This window comes from Hippopotamus amphibius, chromosome 5 (assembly GCF_030028045.1).
Source record: "Hippopotamus amphibius kiboko isolate mHipAmp2 chromosome 5, mHipAmp2.hap2, whole genome shotgun sequence".
Lineage (NCBI taxonomy): Eukaryota > Metazoa > Chordata > Mammalia > Artiodactyla > Hippopotamidae > Hippopotamus > Hippopotamus amphibius.
Genome location: NC_080190.1, coordinates 114,639,700 through 114,655,509, shown reverse-complemented (window position 1 = coordinate 114,655,509; position 15,810 = coordinate 114,639,700). Strand labels below are relative to the sequence as shown.

The window sequence follows — 15,810 nt, the reverse complement described above, 5'->3', positions numbered from 1 at the left end:
AAAATGAGTTTATTTGTAAAAGGTCCTTGTCCTGTTTTTCTTTGCAATCTTATTGTTTTGCTTATCTATTTTTATGAGGCCTTTAAGGATATTAGCCCTTTGTCATATTTGTTGTAAATATTTCTTCCTTTTAATTTTATATTTAATATGTATGGAAATTTTGTGCTTATGTAATGAAATCTGTTGATCTTTTTCCTTTGTGATTTCTTCCACTGAGAAGCTACCATTCTTAAGATTTATGAAACCTGTTGGTTCAGACTAAGTCCTGATAAGAGTAGTGTAGAGAATTGTTTACCCATCAGTTTCAAGGACTTGGAGTCATTTATTTGTGTGAGTTTAAGAAGTCACTTACTCTTACTTTAATGAAAACTTATCATCAATCACCATAGCAAAAGTTTCCTACTAAATATAAATTTATAGTTATATAAACCAATTAGATACCCATTGTCTGTTGACACAGCACATTATAGTTTACAGTACACTTCTAACATGCATTCTATAATTTTACTTCACTCCTGACAACAACTTTAGAGAATAGAATAATATGGGTATTATTATATTATTATATTTCCAAATCTCAGAAAGGGTTGGATTTTCTAAGGTGATGCAACTAGTAAACAGCAGAGCTTGGACTTGAATAATATACCAAGTAACTTTTTAAGGACCTAACTTCTTTGGATTTTAAAATTCCAAATGCTTGCTTTTCCAGATACCTTGCTAGAGAAGAGGAAAGGAAACATTTGTTGAACTAATATTTATACTTAAAACATTTACATTTGAGCCTCTACCTTGATTAAAATACCCTTTAACTTCTTTTAATTTTCCCCTTAGCAGGAACCGTATAATTTCCTATTAGTAAAGACTTCGTTAATCTCATCTCCATGTTATAAACCCTTTTTTTTTTTTTAATCATCTTTCGGTAAGGCTCTACATTTTTGCTCCTGTAGCAATTATGCTGATTTTTGCCAAATTAGACTTCTTTCCCTTTCTTTCCAAAGATGAAACCTATGTTTGGCTCTCATAAATGTTTAGACCCAGGATGCTTTACATAATCATTATCTCCTTTAATTTTCAAAGTAGTATATAACGTTGATATTATTATTATGTTTTTCATTTTACTGGTAACGAACAAACTTAGACATATTACCTAACTTGCCCAAGGCCTCACACCTAGTAAATATCCATGCTTGAAACCCAGGTATTTCCCTGCTGCATCTTACCGCCTCCCTGGCAGGGATGACTGAAATTCTTTTCACCTGTTATGATCCTAGAAGCAGTTTTTCTTATGTGTCTGAGCAGCTGTAAATGCACTTCTTGGTTCCCATCCCATAAACCTAATTCCATCTCAGGGTCATTCTGCACAGCTTGACTTACACATAAAAATTAACTTTTAAGAGGTTTACTTTAGCTTGATAGCCATCTATTCACTGATCTAGAAAGCAGGTATCCTGAGTGCAATTTCCTTTCCATAAATGAATACATTGCCCCACTCTTCTGTGAGCTCATTCTTATAGAGTATCACATTTGCATTATTGTTCCAGACTAGATGAGGGCATGCCGACCTACAGCTCTCAAACCTTCTGGGTCTTCAAATTTCCACAAACAACTGGGCCTGGGCATTCATGGGACCTGGACATTGAATTTTTTTCTCTTTTGGAGAAAAGTAAAAGAAAAGAGAAATGGAAAGTGCTTGGCAAAAATAGACGTAAATTGATTTTGGAGTGGAAGAAAAGATTTGTAGAAAAAGATGAAAAGGGCTGAATTCCCACAACACAGACAGAAGATGATTGAGGGGGGATGTCTTTATTTACAGGGTTGATATTAAAAAGGAATTCTGCTGAGGAAGTTTAGTTGTAGCAGAGTGTTTAATGTAAAACATACATATTTATATATATAAAAACTTGGAATGCTGTGTAATCACTAGATTATTCATATTACTATTACTAGCTAACCCATATTCAGTGTTCCTGTGTGCTAGATAGTTATTTAAGCCTCAAAACGACTTTGTAAGGTACAATTTTATCTCTGCTTTATAAAGATTTAGAGAGATTAATAACTTGCTCAAGGTCACAGAACTGTTTTCTTTTTCAATTGGTTAGATACATGGAACAGGCCAATTGCCTCATTCTTTAATTCTTCACCCAGAACCATAGGCTTTAGAGTGCACAGGGATCTCACCATCACCTGGTTCACTTCTTTAGTTCTAAGGTGAAAAACACCAGCATGGCTTTGTTTGACTTTGACCCCATTTCCCTAGATTCTCACTCATTCGTCTGATCAACTAATCCAACCCAATGATCGTACATGGAATAGAATCAGAGCATAATAATCAATTGCAGGATCTTTCTTGAATCTGTGGTAGTTTAAAGGAGCATATGTTTTACCTCCTCAAACTGGGTTATAGACAATAAATTCACCAGTTTTGCTTTGTTTCTCACCTTAGAGCTAATCCTAATATGATCACATCATTTTGTTTTTTCTTTTTTAACTGTTTCTGTGGTTCAAATATAGGCTCTTACATCTGTCAACCACGAGGAGGAGCTATAGTTTAATAAGGAAGAGGCTTGCTTCTTCAGGTTGGGAGGGGCAGCTCAAAAGATGATTTTTCAGAAAAGAGGTCATAGCTTGGAAAATTATCTTTACCAAAAATGACATATATATATATATATATATATATATATATATATGTAAGAAAATTTAAATGTGTAATCTAGTCTTTGTTTTCAAAAGGAAAAGAAACAAGACAATTATATATGATTAAAATTAAGCCCCTTCCACTATGAAAAAAGTGTTTTTTTTTTTCTTTTTCAGTTGTTTAGATACATGGAACAGGCCAATTGCCTCATTCTTTAATTCTTCACCCAGAACCATAGGCGTTAGAGTGGACAGGGATCTCAGTGTCACCTGGTTCACTTCTTTGCTTTCAGACATTCAGGTCTTGAGGTTTTAAGAAATATAGTATGGGCTCAATTATTGTTTATTGAATGAATGAGTGACTGACCATTCATTAATGTAGGCTAGGTAGGTTAATTAAGTTGACGATGGGCACACACGTAGTAGTCAGCCAATGAGATAAGGATTTGGGAAGAGGAGACATATTACACCAAATCCCAGGTTTCTAATTCCTTGGATTACACTTCATATAATCATGCTATCCCTTCCCCATTCCCTGCTTAAGTATAGTCTAAATGTAAGTTAACAAACTATTCTTAGCCCTGTTCAAGGATGTAGTAGGTATAGTGACCTTCCAGCCTTCCAGTGCATACATAAACAAAGGCTGGCACAATCCCCTCGTTTTGGGAGCTTGTAGAGGAGATCCCTGCATTAGATGTAACTTTAGGATAGCTGACCTCAAAGAGTCTTTTCACGTCTAGTATTGTAGTTTATTTCATTCTATTTTATTCATTCATTTAAAGAAAACATTTTATTATGGATTTTTTTTATTTTTTTTTTATTTTTTATTATTATTTTTTTTTGGGGTACACCAGGTTCAATCAACTGTTTTTATACACATATCCCCGTATTCCCTCCCTTCCTTGACGCCCCCCCTCGAGTCCCCCCCACCCTCCCTGCCCCAGTCCTCTAAGGCATCTTCCATCCTCGAGTTGGACTCCCTTTGTTATACAACAACTTCCCACTGACTATTTTACAGTTGGTAGTATATATATGTCTGTGCTACTCTCTCGCTTCTTCTCAGTTTCCCCTTCACCCCCCGCCCCCTCCCATACCTCGAGTTCTCCAGTCCATTCTCTGTATCTGCTTCCTTGTTCTTGTCACTGAGTTCATCAGTACCATTTTTAGATTCCGTATATGTGAGTTAGCATACAATATTTGTCCTTCTCTTTCTGATTTACTTCACTACGTATGACAGATTGTAGTTCTATCCACCTCATTACATATAGCTCCATCTCATTATTATGGATATTTTTAAACATACAGAAAAATAGAATTTTTACAGTGAATACCCACGTTATTTACCACACAGATTCTACTATTAATATGTTGCTACAGATGTCCTATAACATATCTATTCATTTCTTTATCCATCTTATTTTTTGGTGCATTTCAAAGTACATCGTTGACATCAGTATACATCTTCTTAACCACTTTAGCATGTATAAGTAGAGTTCAATATTTGTTTCATTTTTCTTAGGTACAATTTTCACCAAAAAAGGCAGAAACCTTAAGTGCACATTTGCTGAATTTTGACAAGCGAATAGAACACACCTGTGTAACCTAAACTTCCCTCAGATGTAGAGCATTATCTTCCCTCTAGAAGTTTCTCTCATGTCCCTTCCCAGTCAATTCCTATGCCTCACCAAGAGGTAACCACTGTTCCCTTTTTTTTTTTTTGAAAAGATTAGTTTTCCTGTTGTAGATCTTCATATAATTGGAAGTACAATAGGTGCTTTTTGACTGGTTTCTTTTACACAGCATACTATTTTTATACAGCATTTGCTTTATTTTATTTTATTTTTTTTGGCACACAGGCGTAGCTGCTCCGTGGCATGTGGGATCTTCCTGGAGCAGGGATTGAACCTGTGTCCTCTGCATTGGCAGGCGGATTCTCAACCACTGCGCCACCTAGGAAGCCCCCAGCATACTATTTTTGAGATTCATCAGTCTTATTGCCTGTGTTGGTAGTTTGTTCCTTTTATTACTGACCAGTATTCCATTGCATAAATACACTACAGGTTTTTTTTAATCCATTCTCCTATTGATGGATACTTGGATTTTTCCAGCCCTTAGTTATTACAAATAAAGTTGCTATAAACTTTTTTGTGCCAGTACTTTTTACTCAGGAAACAAACACTTACTGAATACCTTGCATCAGTCATTCTGTTAAATGCATTCTCACTGTTAATTTCATAGCCTCATGAGAATCCGCCAGATAGTTACGGTGATCCCTGCATTACAAGAACACTGAGGTTCAGGGACATTAAGTAATTGGCTCAAATTCATACATTCAGTGAACAAAAACAAAACAAAACTGGGAATCAAAAGCAGTCACATCTTTCCTTGAAGCCCATGTGACCTCAAAGATATGGTGTTCTCTCTCTGACACTTAATTTGTCCAGGTCACATAGAAGGAGAGTGAAGTTTTTGACTCTAAGCTCGGCTGTTCTTTCTGCTACACCCTGCTGCTGCTGTGTGGTTTTAGTTTGTCTCTTTATTATGTCTGCTGCAGAGGTAGAGAAAACAGGTCAAGGGTTTGCTCTTTATGAGACATTTTCAAATCCATGTGATTAAGCGACCTTGTATACTCTTTGTTTCTAGACTAAATACTGTGATAGCAAATCCTTTAACCTTCGCTTATAGATCATGTTTTCAGCCTCTAATATTTTTGCTTAACACTTTTTATTATGATAAAATACAACATATGACATCAAATTTATCAGCTTAACCATTTTAAGTGTACAGTTTAGTAGTATTAAGTATATTCACATTGTTGTGAAACAGATCTCCAGAACCTTTTCATCGTGCAAAAACTGAAACTCTATACCCATTAAATTCTAATTCCCCCTGCCCCCAAGCTCTTGGCCATCATCTTTCTACTTTCTATTTCTATGAATTTGACTATACTTTAGAAACCTCATATAAGTGGAATCATACAGTATTTGCATTGTTATAACTGACTTATTTCACTTAGCATAGTTCCTCCCTTTTAAAGGTTGCTTATCCTTTTAATTTTTTCACCTCTTGTTACTGTACATTAAAGAAAGAAGCACAAACTGGTCTGTTCTGAGAGGCTGTTTCCTGATATAGAGGTCTTGCAATATTCTCAAAGAGAAGAGTGTTGCTCTGAAGAATGAAATGTGGCTGAAATAATATGACCTAATTCCATATTTATTGCACTCTATGACTTGAAGATATACTGGGTAGATAGTGAGGGAAATTTCATAGTTTAAAACCGATATTCTGTATCCTGAAGGACGGAATTTCGCCTCCACAAATGCACCTACAATATAAAGAAGTAGGCTTCCAAGGAATTTCACTAAAAAAGGGAATTTTAACCTCTGTTTTGAAGGCTAAATTTACAGCTTTGTGCTTGGAAGCTAGTGTTTCTTTCTCTTATCTTTTTATATACCACATGGAAAATATATTCCCCAAGAGATTAGGACTCTCAGGAGATTTTAAGACTTGGTCTTTAAATATGTGCTCAGATAAACCAATGTATTATATTTATGTGTATTTGTCCCAAGGATAGGAGTCACAATCCCTTTAATAAAACTTTGTTCATACTTGCTTAAACATGAAGATGATTTCATCTGCAGGATTTTAGTGTAGCACTTGGACAAAAACTGATATTCCTGCCGAATATATTTGTTATCTATTTTGTTTCTTTTCTGTTTGTTTTTTGAGATACCCTGTTCAACTTCCTCTGGAAAATTTTATATCTGTCTAATCAGTAGAGAAGACATTCTATTTCTAACCATGAAAAAGAAACTACCACTTGCTGAATAATTGTGTGTGGCTTGGGGTAAGGCACAGTCCCTAAATTTCAAGGGTTTCTGTTCCTAAGAAAAGAGCCACCAGCAGATGGCAATCCCCCTACATGGAATCTCCTTCCAGACAACTGGCAAGTACCTAAGTAATTTGATAGCCCAGTGAAGTCACATGCCATTTCAGAGAAACCTGATAGCTTTGGCTGGGAGGGAACCCATTTAAAATTCTCTCTCAGCTATTATCTCATCTCTTGGTTTCTTCTGACAGTTCTCCCACTCAGCATTTTGTGTACACCATTCTAAAGGTCAAGCATGGCTACTAGGTTGGGTGCTTTGAACATGGTCTCTGGGTTTCATACCCCGAGCAGACATCTTGAATAGGCATCTTGTGTTGAGTGTTCTCCACGGTGACCTTGGTGGGGCTCTTTGCTGTACTCACCTCTGTGATCTCCTGGGCTTGGCTAACCCATGTTTTGGGATCCTAAGCATTGAAATACAGAAACTGATGAGCAAACCTTGAGGCAGAGTATGTTGGTAATGTTTTATTTAAATAAGAAATGTGGAGCTTTCCCCTCCTCCCCCCCAAAGCTGTGATTTTGAATTTGATTTGCTAGTTTAGCTCTCTCTATGCCCCTCCTTTCCTCTGTGGATTGGGTCTGGTGGTAGGCTTCTACAATATTTCCCCAGTCTTTTACTTACAAAAATCCACTTGCACTGTATTGTAACCTTCCAGAAACTGGTTGAGATCTGGAGACTCTTAAGAAATTTTGAGGCTTATGGATGATACTTTATTTTACTTTTATGTATATTTTAAGATTTATTCCCTTTGTAGGAAATTTTCTCTGATCTTATACCTTTTCAGAAATGTATGTGTATGAAGATGCTTTTGGCTGCAACAGAAAACGCATCTCAAATTGGTTTAAATATTAAAGATATTTGTTATTTTTTATAAGAGAAAATCCTGAGATAAAGCAGTCTGCAGAGTTGGTTAATTCAGTGGATAAACAATGTTATTGGACACTGAGATTCTTCTATATCTCCACTTTGTCATTCTTAGCTTTAGCTCCATCCTTAGGCTCCTTTTAATGAACATGATATAGTATCTAGCAGTTCGGCATCATCTAGGAGAAAAGACTCACTTCTATACCCCAAACCCTGAGGGGCCTAGGCATCTTTGAGCCAACTACTGGCAAGGGGATAGGAATCACTGTGCTTGACTGGAGTCATGTAGACTGGAATGAAGGTTAAGGAGAAATTCACAATGTTGACTATAATATCTATGAAACTCATTTGTACCTCAAGTCTGTTTTTTAAGTTCATCTATAAGCTCTTTCAATCTCTGTGAAATTTGAGGAATAAAGTCTTAAAAGAACAGTCATTTCTAATGAAAGATTAATTAAAACCTTTTATATGAGTAAAAAAATTGAGTCTAAATTCACAGAGTTTGGAGCAGATTAGTAACTGAAAAATGTGTATCATTATGTCTGTCCTTTACAAAAATTACTCAAGGTATTATTTGATCTGTGAAAAGCAGGCTTTTACTTTAATAACCTTAAGATAGAACAACCTCAGATTTTTTTAAAAAGGAAATGTTATCTATGTATAATATTCTGTAAGTCTGATAAAAGCATAGCATTCAATCTTTATTTTCTTGGTCTTAGTTTCCAACTGTGTAAGGGAAGGACTGGGTGATTTTTTTCAACTTTTAATACGGACATAATTAAAAATAAATATTTTTGCATATTGAAGCATTTACTTTTTAAATTGAAGTGTAGTTTATTTGCAATATGTATATATTCTTTTTCAGATTCTTTTCCATTATAGGTTATTAAGCATTTACTTTAATAAAGAAATACTTCATCAGATTTCCCTTAACTTCTTGATTAATATACAAATCACAGTATGGCTTTATGCTGTATCATATTCAACATTATTTCATCATCTATTTGAGATTTTTAAGAAACAATTTATTTGGTAATAATTTCAAACTTAAAGAAAATTGCAAGAAAAGCACAGAAACCTCCTGTATACTCTTCACCTAGAGACCCCATTCAAGTTTCACCAATTGTCCCTTTGAAGTCCTTTATAGCATAAGGATCCAGGATCACTCCCTGCAACCAGTGGTTATATCTCTCTAGATTCTTTCAATCTGGAACTGTTCCTCAGTCTTCCTTTGAGGTTTTTTGAAATTAATTAATTAATTATATACATATATATTTTGGCTGCTTTGGGTCTTAGTTGCTGTGCGTGGGCTTTCTCTAGTTGCGGAGAGCAGGGGCTACACTTCGTTGCAGTGCGTGGGCTTCTCATTGCGGTGGCTTCTCTTGTTGCAGAGCACCAGCTCTAGGCACACAGGCTCAGTAGCTGTGGCTTGAGGGCTCTAGAACACAGGCTTAGTAGTTGTGGTGCATGGTCTTAGTTGCTCGGAGACATGTGGGATCTTCCCGGACCAGGGATTGAACCTGTATCCCCTGCATTGGTGGGCATATTCTTAACCACTGTGCCACTTGGGAAGTCCTTCCTTTGAGTTTCATATCCTTGACTATTTTAGGGTCACAGATCAGCCACTTTGTAGACTGTCCCTGAATTTCAGTTTTTGAAATGTTTCCTCATGTTCAGATTATGCAATTTTTGGCAATAATATTACAGAAGTGATGATGTGTTTTATCATTGTATTCCAATTGGATGGCATATGATGTTGATTTGTCCCCTTGCTGGTGGTATAAACTCTGATCACTTGATTGCCATAATATCTCCCCTGTAAAGTTGTTTTTTATCTTTGTAATAAGTGTTTTATGTGGAAATACTTTGAAACTATATAAATACCAGGACCTACTATATAGCTCAGGGAACTATACTCGATAGTTTGTAATAACCTGTAAGGGAAAAGAATCTGAAAAAAAAATAGATACATATGTACGTATAATTGAATCACTCTGCTGTACAACTGAAACTGATACGACATTGTAAATCAACCATACTCCAATAAAATATAAATGAAAAAGAAACTATATAAACACCCATTCCTCACCTCACCTTCACCCACTAGTTTTAGCATGCATTGATGTATCATGCTTGACTTAATTATTACCATGATGTTTTCTAAGTGATGTTTTCTCTAATTCCATCATTTTTCTACAATTAGTGGTCAATGTTATACTATGAGCAGAGCTTCCTTTCTCCCCATTTATTTATTCATTTATTTATATCAGTGCAGACTAATTGATTCCTATTTTATTCAATGGTTTATAGTCTGTTATTGTCATTATTTTTTGGTCACACCATGAGGCATGTGGGATCTTAGTTCCGCCACTAGGGGTTGATCCTGTGCCCCCTGTAGTACAGAGTCTTAACCACTGGACCGCCAGGGAGGTCCCTGCCATTATTATTTTGATGTTCAAATTGACCCAGATCTGGCCTAAGGTGCCCTTTCAAGCTAGCTTCCATGTCTTTTTAACATGTCTTTTCCACTCTTTTAACATTTTCTTATCTCTTTGTGCCAAAATATGTTTCAGGCCCATCTTGTACTTTCCTTGCCCAGCCCTGGATTCAGCCATTACTCCAAGAAGTCCTAGTTCCTTTTAGTGACAGTAGAATTGAGGAACCAGGAACTGGGTGCTAGGTGTGCTCATTGCCACTGGGAAATTTCTGGTCCCAGGACAGAGCTAAAAAAATATGCATAAGTACACATATTCCTTTATGTCTATATTTGTGTATTCCGAAACTATAGTTTCACACTGATAATGCCAATTCCAGTGCAATACCACAGGGTTCTTCTCAATCATTGAGAAAAATGGTTCTCATTATCAATATATTTACTCATTTGCTGAGTCTTTTGTATGTAGCCAACTACTGACCTTGTAAGACTGTCCCTGCTTCTCTACCCCAATACCATCTTCACGTGGGCTGTCATTACCAGGTGTAACCAGGCTGCCCCTGCCACCTGGTTCTAACACCATCTTCAAGGGGCACCTTTACTGAGCTGCTCAGGCTGCCTTTTCTCCCCAGCTCTGATATCCTCCTTCAGGCCACAATTACTGTCCTCATGGGGTCTTCCCCATGATTTTTGGGCTGAAAAAGGAGAGCAAAAAGGAAGGAAGAAAGAAAGAAGAATGGAGAGCTAAGAAATTACCAATTAAAATAAATAACAGGGATTTGAACTATTATTAGAGTTAGAATGTATGCCCATGGTTTGCTATTTATTCTTTACTAGTTTTTTTAAAGTTTCATATTAAAATATACTTTAAGAGAAAATTAGCATAATCCCTTCTTCAAAAAGAAATATACAGACTTAAAATACTATTAAAAATACTTACCATGACCACAAAGGTGGTTTTCCCAGGGCGAGGCTCATCCATTGCACTCCGGATGTGCTGACCCCTGCGATTTCCCCAAATGTGGGAAACTTGACTGCATAATTTGTGGTAGTGGGGGACTGCATTCATGCTTTCCCTTGGAAAAAAAAATACTATTAAAAAACACAATGAAAATGATTGCATATAACCTGAATTTGGCATGTGGTGTCACAAATACAAGTCATACACATACCTAATACAATAGATTAATGCAGGCTTCCATTATGAATATAGTGGAAGTATAGTAAGTATAGGGTGTGTTCTGGCTTAATTGCCTGAGTTGCTTCTTGTATGACTTCAGTTAAGTTACTTAAACATTATGTTCCTTAGTTTCCTCATCTGTAAAATGTGAATCATAATAGTCTCTTTCTGAATGATTCTGAGGAGTAAATGAATTGATAAATGTAAAGTTCTTAGAATAATATCTGATACTTAGTAAACAGTATCATAATTGTTGCTGCTATTATTTTATTATCATTATTTGTATTCTATATTCTCCTTTTCACAATTATTTGTCATTTGAATGTTTACTATCATATCTCTAACTTCTTTAAAAGTTGTCCTAACAAACCTTTTGTAGACTTTATTTACAATATTTCCCTTTTTATATGAACTGGTGATTAAAATTTCCCCCTCCTTTTCCTCTTCCTGCATAGGCATTCTCTTGGCAGGTGCTCATTGTAGCCTCCTCACCCCCATAACTCTGCTCTGTTTTTACCTTTTTTTCTCCTGTTTGTGATTAAATGTCTTACCCAAGTTCTGAGGGCTTTGCAGAATTTAGAACGTTAGAAGATCAAGTAGTTCTTTTGTTGTGGGCTCTGGACTTTGGCTGTGTGACCTTGTGAAAGTTGCCCAACTATCCTGAGCCTCAGGTTTCTTCAACTATAAAATGAAACTAAGCAGTGTTGCCTCATTGGGCTACTATATGATTGGTTGGTTGATTTGTTTATTTATTTAAAAAAATTAGATCTAATTGACATATAACATTAGATTAGTTTCAGGTATAAAACATAATGGTTCAATATTTGTGTATACTATGAAATGATCACTACAATAAGTCTAGTTAACAGCCATCACCATGCAATTTTTTATTTCTTGTGATAAAAACTTTCAAGACTTATTCTCTTAGCAACTTTCAAAAGTGCGATACAGTATTATTAAATGTGGTCACTGTGCTGTACGTTATATCTCTATGATATATTTATTTTATAACTGAAAGCTTGCACCTTTTGACTCCCTTCACCCATTTCATCCACTCTCACCCCTCCACCTCTGGCAATCTGTTTTCTATATCCATGAGTTCTGTTTTTGTTTGTTTGTATGTTTGTTTTTAGATTCCATATAAGTGAGATCATATGGTATTTGTCTTTCTCTGTCTGACTTATTTCACTTAGCATAATGCCCTCAAGTTCTATCCATGTTGTCACAATAGCAATATTTCATTTTTTCTTATAGCTGAATAATATCCCATTGAAAATATATACCATTCATCCATCACTAGACATTTAGGTTGCCTCTATATCTTGGACATTATAAATAATGTTGCAAATTAGTGTTTCATTTTCTTTGGATAAGTACCCATGAATGGAATTGCTGGATTGTATGGTAGTTCTACTTTTAATTTTTTGAGGAACCTCTGTACTGTTTTCCATAGTGGCTGCACTAATTTACATTCCCACTAACAGTGCACAGGGTTTGATTTTCTCCCACACTTGTTATTTCTTGACTCTTTGATAACAGCCATTCTAACAGGTGTGAAGTGATATCTCATTGTGGTTTTGACTTGCAGTCCTCTGATGATTAGTGTTGTCAAGTACTTTTCACGTGTCTTTTGGCCATCTGTATATCTTTGGAAAAATGTCTACTCAGATTCTCTGCCCATTTTTAATTTTTTTTTGTTATTGAATTGTATGAGTTTTCTGAATATTTTAAATATTATCCCCTTATCAGGTATGTGCTTTGCACATATTTTCTCCGATTCAGTAGGTTACCTATTCATTTTGTTGATTGTTTCCTTTGTGTGCATAAGCTTTTTAGTTTGATGTAATACCACTTGTTAATTTTTGTTTTTTGTTGCCTTTGCTTTTGGTGTCAAATCCAGAAAATCATTGCTAAGACTAATGTCAGGGAGCTTACTGCCTATGTTTTGTTCTAGGAGTTTTATGATTTCATTTAAGTCTTTAATCTATTTTGAATTACTTTTTGTGTATTGTGTAAGATAAGGGTCCTATTTCATTCTTTTGCATGTGGCCGTCTAGTTTTCCCAATGCCATTTATTGAAGAGATATACATTCCTGTTTTTTATTATAATTTATTCTTTATTGATTAGAAATGAATAAAACATGCAGCAAAGTACAAAGTCAAAAAAGGGAGAGGTCAAATATTTTACATCTTTCATAATCTACCATACGCCATAAGGAGGAACCTCCATTTATTGATAAGCCGTTATTCTGTCCTCCAGATTATTAGGGTATCAGCGGGCTCTAGGATTTGATTCATAACTTAAGCAAAAACTCAAACAAAGCCTTTAGTCATTTAGAAAGACCTTACATTTCACAAATAGCATTGGCACATGTTACCTTGTGCTGAGTTAGTCCTTACCCCAGGGACCACAGGTATATCCCCATTATATATTCTTGGTTCCTTTGTCATAAATTAATTGACCATATGCATGTGAGTTTATTTCTGGGCTGTCTATTATGTTCTATTGATCTACATATGTTACTGTGTGGTTTAAATGCAACAATGTGATAAAGCACTTAACACAGTGCTCAAAGAATGTTAGCTATGATTATGATTTTGATACCAAATTGGAGGAGTTGATTCTGGCCTTCTTTACTTTGGCTTTCTTTTGTTTTCTTGGATGCCTTTCTTCCACATCTTAAATATTTGCTCTAATGCTGAGAAAAATGAATATATGCAACTTCAAACAGTTGTTGGTTAGTAGTGTCTAAGAAAACCTGAAATTTTTGATGTTTTAGAGTAATATGATGAATTTGGGATTGTGGAATCTGCGATGAACAACTATTGAGAGCCAGTATGATGATTTTAAGGGCATAGACTCTGGAGCCAGATGGCCTGGGTTTCAATCCTAGTTCTTCCACTCCCTAATTGTGTCATCTTGGGCAAGTTACTTAACCACCTGGGGCATCAGTTTCCTCATCTGTAAAGTGGGGTTGATAATAAAATACTTATTTCATGAGACTATTGTGAGAATTCATCAAGTTAAATATGTGAAACTACTTAGACTGGTGTCTAGCATTGAGTAGGCACTGTATACATGTAAGCTATTTAACTACTGATCTGGAATGCTTGCCAGGAGCATGGGAGGTTTCCTGTGACCACAACCAAATTGTTCTTATTTCCCATTGTTTAAATGTTCTTTTCCTTTGTATGTAGGAAGTTGAATTTTTGTAGTATACATATTACATACCTGTTACAATTACATACAGATTACAATTATATTATGTTTATAATTTAATTTTCTTACTTATCCATTCTACTGATAGATATGATTGATTGATTGTGGTTTGGGAGAAACCTTTTCTCTTTAGCCTCTATCCACAGGAACAAGTGAGATGGGAGTGGAGGCAAAGCACGCTGCTGATGTGATTTATTGGAGGATGTCTGGATGGCTGAGAAGCAGTGATGGATGCCTCTCCTTTCCTCCACGTGACTCAGATGCTTAAAGAGCCGTGGAGAACTGAGTCAGCTGAATGTTTTGGCTCAGTCCATCTTGTTTGTGGCATAAAACCCTGCAAACTCTCTTAAATCACTGATGCTTTTTATCCTGCCTAGCTGATTAGTGCACCTGAGGTTAGAGTTTTGAGGTTAGAGTCACTAGCAAAGGAGATGTTTTTTTGAAGGGGTATTGCAATGTTTTGGTATAACACCAGTTTTTAAAATAATTAATTAATTAATTGGCTGCATTGGGTCTTCATTACTGCACAGGGGCTTTCTCTAGTTGCATTGGGGGGGGTTGCTATTCTTCCTTGTGGTTTGTGGGCTTCTTGTTGCAGTGGCTTCTTTTGTTGTGGAGCACGGACTCTAGGCGCACAGGCTTCAGTAGTTGTGGCACTGGGCTCAGTAGTTGTGGCTCTCGGGCTCTCTAGAGTGTGGGCTCAGTAGTTGTGTCGCATGGGCTTGGCTACTCCACGGCATGTGGAATCTTCCCGGACCAGGGATCAAACCTGTGTCCCCTACATTGTCAGGCAGATTCTTGACCACTGCGCCACCAGGGAAGTCCCTAATACCCGTTTTTTGAGAAGTTGTTTGTTTGTTTGGTTTATTTGTTTCAGATAAATTGGACCAGTACAGATTAGGCTTTGAAAATGATTGTTCTTCAAAACATTGATTATAATCAATACTCATTTAGATTTTTCTTAGAGGCAACATGATATGATAAAAAGAACATTAATTCATTAAACAAATATCCGTTAAGCTTCTAATAAATGCCAGCTATCTGTGCTGGGTGAGGAGGAAATATGTGTACACACACACACTGCCTCCCCTCACTCCCCAGATGAAAAGATATTTCTTCTTTTACAACTTCCATCTGGTGGGGAGATAGATATTAATATAAGAATCATGCAAATAAAAGAATAATTATAACTGATGTAAGAATATGGTATTGAGAGAATGTGTACTAGAAGAAATCTCAGAGAGAATGTTTATTAGGAGAAATACTGAGAGAGGCCACGGAAGGCTTCCTGGAGGCAGTGGTGCTTGAGCTGGGATCTGAAGAATGAGCAGGAGATTACACTGAAGGAGCATCAGGGAGTGAAGGAAGGTGAATATTCCAGTTAGGGCCATAGAGGATGCAAAGGCTGGTGGCAGGAAGGAGCATGGATTGTCTGAAGAGCAGAAGGAAGGTCAGAGTTGCCCGAGTTCAGAGGCAAGAGGAGTGTGGGACATTGTGAGGCTGTAGAGTGATGTAGGAGCCAGGGCTGTCGCGCCTCGTGGAACACGTTGAGCACTTTTGTTATCCCAAGTTTGCTGGAAAAGGACCT

The 15,810-nt window shown here is 36.3% G+C and overlaps 1 non-coding gene across 1 annotated transcript; it reads left to right on the top strand.

The window, feature by feature from the left end:
• Window positions 1-10,742: 10,742 nt before the first annotated feature.
• On the top strand, window positions 10,743-10,902 carry LOC130854741 (U1 spliceosomal RNA). Its single transcript, XR_009054175.1, has one exon. It is a non-coding gene; the product is annotated as a U1 spliceosomal RNA (small nuclear RNA).
• Window positions 10,903-15,810: the final 4,908 nt, after the last annotated feature.